The following is a 12,234-nucleotide window of genomic DNA, read 5'->3' on the forward strand; positions in this document are numbered from 1 at the left end:
ATATATTTTTCATAAAACTATTGTTACACAATGTACTATTACTCTAAAAAATGCTTAAAATTATAAAATAAATGTACAAACACAGTATCTAATAGAGTTTTATTTTAATTAACAAAAAATTAGTTTTATGGGGGTCGATGGAGATTTCGAAAAATTATAAAGGGGTCTATGATCCAAAAAGTTTGGCGACCCATGCCATACACAAAGTGTCCTATATTTTAATTATAAAACTTAGGGTAGGTGGAAAGGGAACTTTTCACCTTTACAACAAATCGAAAAGTTTGACGGGGTTTGGATATGTCCTTGAATTTCAATGCGTGACGTCAATGTTCTGAGAAAAAACAGTTTTAACATTTTTGTTATTATGACGTGTCTGGTGGCAAGCCAGTGCTAAAGTGGCTTTCGATGATTCGTTCTATGCCCTTTTGCATAGCTGGTATCCTCCAGTGTTGTTTGAGGGAGCTATAGGTCAGGTTTACCGAGAAATTTGCTTTTCTTATGTTATCAAATAGAGGGCAGTGAATCAGTATATGTTCCAGGTCATCTGTGACTTTGCAGTTATTGCATAGGGGAGATTTATTGTGCAACTTGGATTGGTATGTACCCTGGGTGCCGTAACATGTTGCGAGACGCTTCTTTGGGAGATAAGACATAACATGTGGCTAAAATTGCATGGGAACCCATGTCCGAAAATATTGTCGTTCGCAGTTAAGAGTGCTTCGAATTATGACCTGTTTAAAAGTACACGGAGAAATAGTTCGTAACATGGAAGTGCCCCTAGCAGCGTACGACGACATGGGTTCAGATGTATCAGTATGGGTTCAGGTGTAATTTAGTCTTGATGATGTGAATCATGATGTGTTTGGTCCTAATTCACCTAGAAGTTTTTCGCAGCATTTATGTGACCTCCTGTTATGTATAACATTCTTAAACTTGTACATCTCAATAAAAATGGACTAAAATGGCATTTAAAATAACTGTAACTCAGAGGGAGAAACAGATTACAGATTTGAAATCAGTGATACGAAAGTACCTAAGATCTGTAAAAAAATCTCCTGCAACACGAAACAAAAAAATTGTTCCCCAGTAAGCCGTGACAGCTCTGGCGATAGAGCTTTCGTTTCCCAATTAGTTGAACCGATTTCGAAACCCAGTGATGGTTGATCGATACGAATTCCGCACCCGGCTCTCACCGACCACTGTGTTCACGAAAAAATATCCTCAGTAGTAGACGGATCACGGGTTAGAGTCCCCTTGCCATCAGACTAACTGTGGGAAGTAGTTTTCCTCTTCATATAACCCAAAGGCGGATTATTTCCATCAAAAAGCCCTCCACCAAGTCAAATCTTTACCAATACTTGATTCAGAAGTTCCCTTGTCTTCTGGATTAGATTCAATGTTACAAGGCTACGGAGTTGAACTTCGATGGTTGTAAACTCAAAATTGATAAGATATTCAACGATGGTTATAAAATGAAATAAAATTACTCCCCATTTTAAAATTTAAAACAGGAATAAACTAACGTCTTTCTAAGAAGCAACTAAAAATATACCATGAATGTGTATATACTAATCTAACTTTGTTATTCGATAATTTTAGGAAAAATTAGATTTTAATGAAAATAAATGTTTTTATTAAAAGGGAAAAAAACTTATTTTTTTCTAAAAGATTAACTTACACATGCCTTGTTAAAAAATATATATTTACTTATCCAACGCTGTGTTTTTATATCAGTTTAGGAATAAATAAGCTATTTTAGTTTGAAAGTAGAATTAACAAGTGTTTTGATAAAAATGTGTATTTTCTAATCTAACGTAGCAATTCCAGGCTTTAATCTTTTGAAAACAACTAATTCAGGACATTCAAAACTAATTTTGCAAATTACGCTGTTTAAATAAATGTCGATGTCAAAATTATTTTTGTTAAAACAGAATCGTTAAAAATAAAAGAAAATAGTAGTTTTTTACACTACTTTTTCTTTCGATTATATAACTAAATATACTATTTGTACAATAACTATGGCAACCTTTGTAGAGACTGAAATATTATGTACTTTGCGAAGTTTTCTGAATTCTGCCTGAACTCTAATCGTGGTAATCACGAATCTTTTGAACCCCAAACTCTTTAATATGTAAATGAGACAATCAATAATGTTAGTTTAAAAAGAAACATTCTGTGGTATGAATGTTAACTGAGCATATCAAATATATTCATGCAAAATTAATTATGATAAAATGGTTAGCATTGAAAGAAAGTTAAATCATTTAAAACTATTACCATTTATAAAGTTATGTTAATTGTACATAATGTAAACTGAACTTATCAAGCATATTCATGCAAAATTAACTATAATAAAATGGTTAGCCTTAAAAGAAAATTAAATTCATTTAAAACTATTACCATTTATAAAGTTATGTTAACTGAACATATCAAACATTTTCAAGCAAAATTAATTGAAATAAAATGGTTAGCATTAAAAGAAAATTAAATTCATTTAAAACTATTACCATTTATAAGGAAAATTCTAACTTCTTCTGTTTAGTATAGTTGATATGAATGCTGCCGTGCAGTTGAAAAACAACGTAAGTGCATCGCAATAGTTTTCGAGAAAAGCAGCAGAACAACTTTTTTTGTCCATTGCTAATTGCATAAGCGTTGAAATAAAACTTTCAAAACGGATAAAAAAATAATTTTTGAAAAGGAAGTTAATTTGTAACATGTACTTGTAACATGTTGTAATGTGCTTGTCCCAATGCTTAAAATAGGAGTACCCTTGTCTTCTGAGTTGTGCTAAAAATCACATTGCTACAGATTTTATATTGACAGTCGTCAACTAAGAATTAGGTTGGCTTCTAAATAAATACTAAATAATAATAAAATAATAATAAAAATAAATGATAATAAAAGTAAATAATAACAAAAATGAATACTAAAAATAAAATATAATGGAAAATTACCAGAATATTGTAATATTTAGTGTCATTTCTGGCTCAATGGGAACACCTGAAAGTAAGGTAATTCTTAACGTAGTCCTTTGGTAATGACTTTTTTTCAAAATTAGCAATAGAATATGTTTTTATTATCATACCTTTTGGTAGTAAACGTGATAAAAAATTTTAATTTCACCAAAAAAGTTATTTTAACAATATTAGTATAATTTAAAATGTCACAAAACTTTAAAAATTTATAACTTCTACTTTGTGTTGTCAACACTTATTAACTTAATTTTTTTATGAGGTGGTCATTTGGCATTTAGAATGATGCATAAAGATTAATGAAATAATACTTATTAATGAATAATTATTAAACAATTTTCTTTCGTCCGAAATATTTTGAATAAGGCATAAATTATTTATTATTTTAATTTTATTATTTTAATTTTATTTTTTTAATTCATCGAGAACAAATTCGAAATGAATAACTTTTTTGTGAAAATATGATGAAAAGGTGCTTCTAAATCGATTATTTTTTATGAGGTGGTCATTTGACATTCAGAATGATGCATAAAGATTAATGAAGCAATACTAATTAATGAATAATTATTAAAAGTTTTTTCTTCATCAGAAATATTTTAAATAAGACATAAATTAATTATTTTTCATCTAATTTTTTTCACTAATCAAGAATAAATTTAAAATTTAAAGTTTTTTTGTGAAAATTTGCTGAAAAGAAGTGGTTTCTAAATCAACTACAATTGTTTTTAACTACAAATAAAAAGTTCAACGCAATAAACTACTTTAAACAAACGATTACAAAGAGTAACAATTACAAATAACAATATTTTTTCTTTTAAGGCTGTTACGATTCCTAGTAATCACAACAAGAAGCGATTACAAGTAATTTTGATTGCGAATATCTAAAATCAAATCAAGTCACCATTTCAAAATGTAATGACTATGTAACAATGCACAAAATAAACAAAAAAAACTGACTATTCTGAATAACTTTTAATCTAATGATCGGAACTTTGCATTCTCAAACTCAATCTTAATGGTTTGAAGGATGGATCTCAAATATGTTAATTAATGAATGCAGATGATATTTTAAGTTTTGAGATCTTTCTTTGAATAAACATACCTTTTTGTAGACGGATTCAGATTCTTGACCCTCAAAATATAGGGGTGATCTGGGAAATATGGTCTCAATGGTTTGGTCAAAAAAGTGGTTCAAAGTATGAACCCCTTAATTTTGATTTTATTTTGTGCACATTTCACCGCTTCTCGTTCGTTCAACTAAAGATAATTTTAAGTAAAAAATAACTTTTAATAAATATTTATTATTTTTCAATATTTCCTTTAATAATAGTCGAATAAAATTTCAAATGAAAGGTATACAATTTTTTACATAATTTCAAAGAATTTAATTTTAAATTGCAAAATACAAAGTTTGAGCAAAATTGGTCGAATAGTTCCTGTAAAATTGAATTTTAAAGAAGCAATATTTTTTAAATTAGATTTCTCAGAATTTAATCGACCGATTTTTCTCAACTTTTGTGTTTTGCCATTTAAGATTTATTTTTTTAAGAAGATAACATTGTATACCTACAATTCAGAATTTTTCTACTATTATTAAAGAAAATAATGAAAAATAATAAGTATTAAATAAAATTTATTTTTTCTATGTAGTTATCTCTGGATAAACTAATTATATAATTGTGTACAAAAATTTTCCATTTGCGTACAAAGTTCTCGAGATATGGTGAATTATGCTAAGAATAAAACTAACGTTAAGGAGTCCAAATTTTCGAATGTTCTCGATTTTAGTTCGATGATTTTTTATAACATTTGTTAACATTTATTTGTTAACATAAAGAAGACAACTCTACTGGTCTAGAGATGCGTTTAACAATTTTAGAATGTTACAATAAAGTAACTATGTTACCCGCTTAGATACGAGTAAAGAAAACAATCCCAGCTTGCGTATTCAAATATACAAATCACACGTACCGAATGTCCTAAAAAATTAACGTTGACTTTTAAAACCAATTAAGCAAAAAAAAAAGAAAAGCTTGTTTAACAAAGCAATTTGCTTCTCGTTAATTGGGAAAGCAGCTTACTTTCGTAAAATTTCAAAACTATTTACTTTCTCAACCTACATGTAAAAATTATACAGCATTGTTTTCTATCGTGTGTCAGATTATTCTAATTAAAATAAAAACACCAGTATCTGCTGAAATTTTTTCCAAGACTGGGCGTTACTTTTGTAGCTATATTGAAAATATTATCAAGCGCAGCAAGTAGCAGCACCATCAGTTAAACAACTTAGTAACTACTCACGAAGTTTGGTGAAAAAAAATTTATCTAGTTTTCTGAGCAGAATTCTTCATTGGTTTTTGAAAACGTCGGTCATTTTCGGATCTGTTATTAAGTAATACTGCTCTATAAGAGTAAGTATTATGTTAATCGAGTATTTGAGATAATAATTTTTTATAAAATAAAATGAATAACCATAACTGGGTACAACATAAGCGATAACTAGGTTTTTGATAACATTCTATTGCTGCAATAGCTAAGTTACACCAAGTTTGTACCAGGGTTGGTAAGATTTTGCCGCAGGTGGAAAAAACCATTGTAAATACCGGTAAAAACCGTCCTGGCAAAAACAGGTTTTTGCCAAGCAAAGTGGCAAAAAGTGGCAAAAACCTGTATTGTCCAAGATGAGAGGACAAAAACACATTTTTGATACAAAATTATTCCTAAAATTGAAATATATACTATGAATATAAATAATTACAAAAAAATTAACAANAAGTTTGTACACATAAAAGTGATTGATATTGAGTTTTATTTCCCAGTACTGCCTAGTTTATACGCATCAATTTTATCGAAATACCACTTATTGTTATTTCAAAACTAAGTACGTCCAGACTTCTATTCGAGAATCGATTACGATTAAATATTCAAACGATAATTTCATCTCAACTGCGTGTCAACGAGAGGTTAGCCAAAGGAGTTATTATCCTTGTAGAACTCTTTGTATGCTGAACATAATGCCAAAAGGACACTTTTCTTGATTGCGATATTGCAGTTAAACCTGCACTGCATTTCTTTTGAAAGGCCATAAACGTGAGAAATGAGGTTTCTGTTGCCACTGGATGAAACATAAAATGACACTAGAAGCCGCGATCTCTGAATACTAATCCCAGAATTCATTGTGCTTAGTATCAAAGTGTAAGTAACGCAGGTGACTAAATTAGACAACCGAGCTTTAAATGTATGCATTATGAGTAGGATTAAAATTTCATACTGCATTCTTAGTCATATGACATTAAACATGAGTGGAGCTTTGAAACTGATTATCAGATTGATCGATACAGCGTTTAATATTTACCTTTGTAATAATTTAAACATAGATAATAATACGATATCATTTAATGAGTAAAACATTTATCTTTTAGTTTATAGATGGGAGCTTCATGCGTTTTATAATTCTATTTTCTAAATCATTAGGGAACGTAAATGTAATATATATTTAGGCCATATAACTTGTAAATGAATGGCATGGAATATATTCTCGTAGTAATTTAATATTTGATATAATACAATATAATAGTACAATGGATTGTAAATTTGTCTTTGGGTTAATGAATGTCGCTTCATGACTTCTGCAATTTTACTTTATATGACTATAAAGAAATTAAACATTATTATATTTATGCCAATTGATCAATAAGTAAATAAAACAGTCTAGATAATCTCGTAATATTTTAAGCTGTGATATAACACGACGCTATTCTGTTTGTAGTAAATGTATCTTTTGTTTTATGAATGATGAATCATATTATTCTATTTTCTAAAGAGAAATTAATAATTTTTGAATGCATTCCTACCGATTTAAAGTTAATAAAATGGAATAAATTCTCTATATCCACTCGCAATAATTTATGCATTTGTAGTAATTGTATTTTTGCTTCATGCGTTTCATAATTTGGCTCTAGAGAAAGTAAATAAATCAAAAAAAATTAAATGCTGCATTTATGCTCACACATTTTTAAGTAAATGAAGCGGAATATAATTACTTATAATATTTAGGCATTAGTTCAATATCATTTTATGAGAAAGAATTTATATTTTCGTCGTATAAATGAGACTTCATGTGTTTCATTATTCTATTTTCTATATTACGGAAATTAAATATTATATTCACGATTCATGACAACCAATTTGTAAATAAATAAGACAATGTACTTCATGTGTTTCGTCATTCTATTTTTTATATTACGGAAATTAAATATAACATTCATGATTCATGACAACCAATTTGTAAATAAATAAGACAATATAAGGGGGATTTTTCCAATTTGAGGCATTTTTGCATTTGAAACCGTTTTAAAAATAAAAATAAAACTAAGCATTTTCGATGATTAACTTTTCTTTTTGTATACGTTTTGCCTAAGTTTAACAGTCAGCATCAAGGTTGAATTAAAACTTGTTTCTGTGGGGATCTTATAGGTCATAAATAAATTAAAATTGTATTCGCAGGTAAAAGAGCAGATAAGTAACAGGCCCAGCAATTTTGCATAATTGATTTTTAATACTACCGCGGGCAAATCTTTTAAGCTTAAGACGTCGTTGCTCAAATATGGTTCACAGACTTACTTTGTATATGATAAGTGGTTAAGGAAGTTTCACTAATCAATTTTAAAACGTTGGTAACAGTCCGGACAACATTTAAAAATACTCACTTTTGAAAATCTGAAAAACAACAAAAGTAATCTTTCACCGCAAGATTGTTTTATAAAATGACTATTCCCACATATCGAATCATGAAAGCAATATCAAAAACTGTTAGTATAGTATACTGAGTAACTTTAAAAATAATTATCTTGTTTTTTAAAATGACTCTTCCCATATACCGAATCATGACAGCAATATCAAAAACTGTTAGTATAGTATACTGAATGACTTTAAAAATAATTATCCAGTTTTCAAAAATGACTATTCCCATATACCGAATCATGAAAGCAATATCAAAGACTGTTAGTATAGTATACTAAGTAACTTTAAAAATAATTATCTTTGGTAGCACTTCTCTTGGATGGTATGAAAGAATTAATGCTAACCAGGAAATTTAAAGCAAATTCACAGGTATCTTCCAGATTTATTATAAAATGCATTTTTAAAAATATATGAGTGTTTTAAAATTGCTTTACGAATTGGAAATCGAAAAAAATGTAAGAAAAGAAATTTGACTATGTCGTTTTGGAGAGTCAATTTTCTAGGATTGCCCTTTGTTAAAAATTTATAGAAAATAAAGCGTTTGATAAATTCTTATATAATTGTAGGTATGTTTGGAAATCACAAACATCTAAATCAACTAGCTAAAAAATTCCATAATGAAACTTGCTCTTCTGTTGGACAACAAAAATTCCCCAAATTTAAGATCTGTCCATTAATTTTAAATTGAGGCAAATGTTTTTCATAGAAATAAAATCTATATTTTATTTAGTGTCATTAGAATTCAACATTCATTAAATTTTCATTTTTTAATCATTTTAATATTTTCTTAATTTCATAGCTAATTTTTTATGTAAACAATAAATTAAAACAATTTCAACTATTTCATTGATTTCGTTGTTTTAATAAGACGCGAGAAATAATAATTAATAAATAAATAGTCCCAAGAAACTGAAGCAGTAAGATATTTCTTGATTAAAGACTTCATTCACGTCAAAAATGTATAAATAGGAAAAAAACAGTCGACATGTTTCAAGCGCTCAGAAACAGGCGCCCATTTACAAGACTCGCCAGACGTCTGGTATTTACAAGACTAGCCAGATGACAGGAAATGGGCGACTCTGAGAGCATGAAACATGTCGACTGTTTTTTTTTTTAAATTGATCTATTTTTGAAGCAAATGAAAATTTTAATCAAGTAATTACAATAGTCGTCTATATTTTAATGTCAGGCGTTTTTTTAATGTTGAAGCTTATGGCTTTTTAATTTGTACTTTTTCTTATTACTGTAAATTAAACTCTATCTGGGGTTTAACATGTTCTTCCTAAATCAGATAATGAGTTACTGTGGTAGTAGACTCTATTGTGCATTAGCCAAATTACATACTAGCCAAATTATATATTAGTTTGTAGGAACCAAAAAGTTTCCCGAGTCATTTAACACAATTTAATAACTAAATAATATGTATAGAAACACTCACGTTTCATTTCTCCATTGAAAACCTTCCTTTAAAACACTGTTTAATAAGTTGTTGAAGTATTTCTTTTCTTCATAGTTCGCTGAAAGAAATTACTCTTTTTTTTGTATTACAACGCTTTACTTTTAAAGCAATAAATCAAAAGTGATTTTTACATTTTATTTTTTTCCCTCACCATTTCTTTTGTTCACGTGAAAAACGTTTAAGAATTGTTTCTGGTGCTGGTATAATAGAAGTGAACAGAGAAATTTAACGAAAAAATGTCCTTAACAAAGTAGTGTTACTATTTTAAGATAATTGATTTTGTGATGTTGCATTACTTTACTCGCTAATATATGCTACTTCCTTTGCTATTAAAATGGTAATGCTCATAAAATTACGTTTATTTTAAGAGCCTGAATCTTGTCAAAAGAAAAAGAAACTATTTTTTCCGAAGGATATCTAAGAAATATTCTTAATATTTTGAATTGCTTACATCAAAAGCTGTGATAAATTTTACATCAAAATACGCTGTTAGAAATTGCTCGTCAAAAATGGCTAAAAAGCAATTTATTTAATTGTTATTTTTCCATATCCAATCAAAATAGTCAAATAACAGTAAAAAATTATATTTAAACCGTTGAATGTGAGTAAAAACTTTTACTCGTTGTTTTTACTTAATACCTTCTTATTCAGACATTTTATTCAGTGCAGCTGGGTACATACTGTACCTGAGAGAGATAATCAGTAAATATCCTGACCGACTAGACAGGGTTCGAATCCCAGCATTGATACCACTCCTTTAATACATAAAGAGTTTTTAGTGCCTTGAACTTTTCAATCGCTGACTCTAGACAGTTGGAATATAAGACTAACTTTCATGCATAAATGGCGCAGCACCCATAAAGCTGCTAAGACCGTTTTTTTTTTACGGTTCAGAAACATGACAGTTGTAAATGATTCCAAAACCGTATTGCTTTGTATTCAGGGTTCTTAAACCGTATCAGCTGCAAATGGCTTCACAACCGTAAAGGATAAGAAAATGTTTCTAACCACAAACTTTATCGTTAATCTGTTGGGCAGGCTGCTGAAGGTTACTTTACTGTAATTTCAGAATGGAAATTCCATCTGTGTAGTTATGTAGCGCACAAAAATGTTATTATGTCAGCTGTTTTTCCATGCATTATACTCCAGACGAATTATTTTTTAATTCAAATATTGACTTATTAAAAAACGTTCTAAGAACCATGCAAACAAAAAAGTTTTTTGTACTCTTAAAAAAATGCTTTGTCTTCGTGTCAATTTTATTTTAAATTTCGTCCTTGTATACAAAATCTTTTATAAGAAATCTACTTAAAGATTTTATATGTTGAACATTAATAAATAAATTTCCTAATTTCTTCGAAGAAACTATTACAAATCATTAAAACTAACGATATATCTCTAATCTTTGCACTAGCACTGATGCATAGACACGACAACAACAACAACGATATATCTTGCAAAATGCAGTCATTAATAATACATCCTTCTGATTATAGTTATAAAAAAGGGAAAAATTCTGATAAGGCAATATTTCCAAAAATGTGCTTAAAAAAATATTCAATATTATTAAAAATGAGCTAAAAATGGGCAATGTTATTAAAAATGTACTCTAGAGAATATCAAAAATGTGCCCTTTCTCACACGACTGAACTCCACCACTAAAGGGTTGAAGACGGGGAGGTAAAATTCTGAATATGCTTTTACTTTTCTTTATTTAATTTTCCCAAATGAACCGATGATAGAAATTTACTCAATTTTATTAGTATATTTCGATACATGTAAAATATGAGGCAGCCAAACAGTCACAATTTGAGATATAAAGCGTGAGGTGATTTAAATTATCTATCACTTTTTTCTGACAAAATTATGTCAATAGAATTCTAAAACCAACAGTTTTTAATAAGTAGTTGAATTGCGTACAATTGCCTGTTTTTAGATTGTTGATAAGTGTTTTTGTTTGCTTTTTTTTCAATTAGCGTTAAAGAAATTTTTTAACATTATCCAAATCTGCTTTCATCTGTTTAAACCGTAATAAAATGCGATTTAAAATGAGAAAATTGGAATTTGAAAACTGAGGAGCACGTAGTTTTAGAATACTTACTCAAAACCATAAATCACATTATTTCATTGGTTTAAGGTTTTGAAAAGAAATTACCAAGTGCTGTTTCGCCTAATCTCTTAAAGTGACCCCTTTATTGACGTTTTAGAAACGTATTGTGCTGTCTAATAGTACTACAAAATCAAAAGTTTGTTAAATAGAAGAAATAACAGGGAAACACTATTTAAAAAGTTTTACTTAAAATCCAAAATGGCGAACTTAGGAGGTCTTAAAATCCAAGAGGCCTCTTAAGTTCAGAGAGACCCGAGACTTAAATGTCAGTTTAAATATTTTCAAATGCTTTATAATTGCTCTAGATTATAATTGTCTTTGTGAGAACTTCTTTTCAATAAAGAGGGATCTTAGAGGAATGAGAAATTTAAACTCTATATAAATTGTTATACACTGAAGAGTCATTACATTATGACCACCCTCCATCTATAACAATGGGTTCGACCAGGTTTTCATGGTTTCTCGTCCAGGAGCAATGTTTTTGTGTCGCACATTAGGACCCATAATCATCATAGAACAATCCCTGACGTCTGTAAGCTACTTGAACATAGTTGCAGACCAGGTTCACCCATTCATGGTAACAGTTCTTCTTGCTGGGGATGGTGTTTACCAACAGGATAATGCACCATGTCATAAGGGTCGAATCGTCGAGGAACATTCCAGTGACTTTCCAGTCATGTCTTGGCCCCCAAGTTCACCTGACCTTAATCCATATAAGCATTTGTGGTCCTACTTGGAAAACTGAATTCGTACTGCCACGCTCCCCCCCCCGCAATGTGATGGAATTGCAGGACCAGTTGGTGAGTACGTGGTACCAGATACCTCAGACTACCTATCAGCACCTCGTGGAATCAATGCCATGGCGGGTGCTAGCAGTTTTGAGGGCTAAAGGTGGTCCTACATGTTATTAGCAGGGTGGTCATAATGTAATGGCTCTTCGGTGTATA

Source organism: Parasteatoda tepidariorum, chromosome 8 (assembly GCF_043381705.1).
Source record: "Parasteatoda tepidariorum isolate YZ-2023 chromosome 8, CAS_Ptep_4.0, whole genome shotgun sequence".
Lineage (NCBI taxonomy): Eukaryota > Metazoa > Arthropoda > Arachnida > Araneae > Theridiidae > Parasteatoda > Parasteatoda tepidariorum.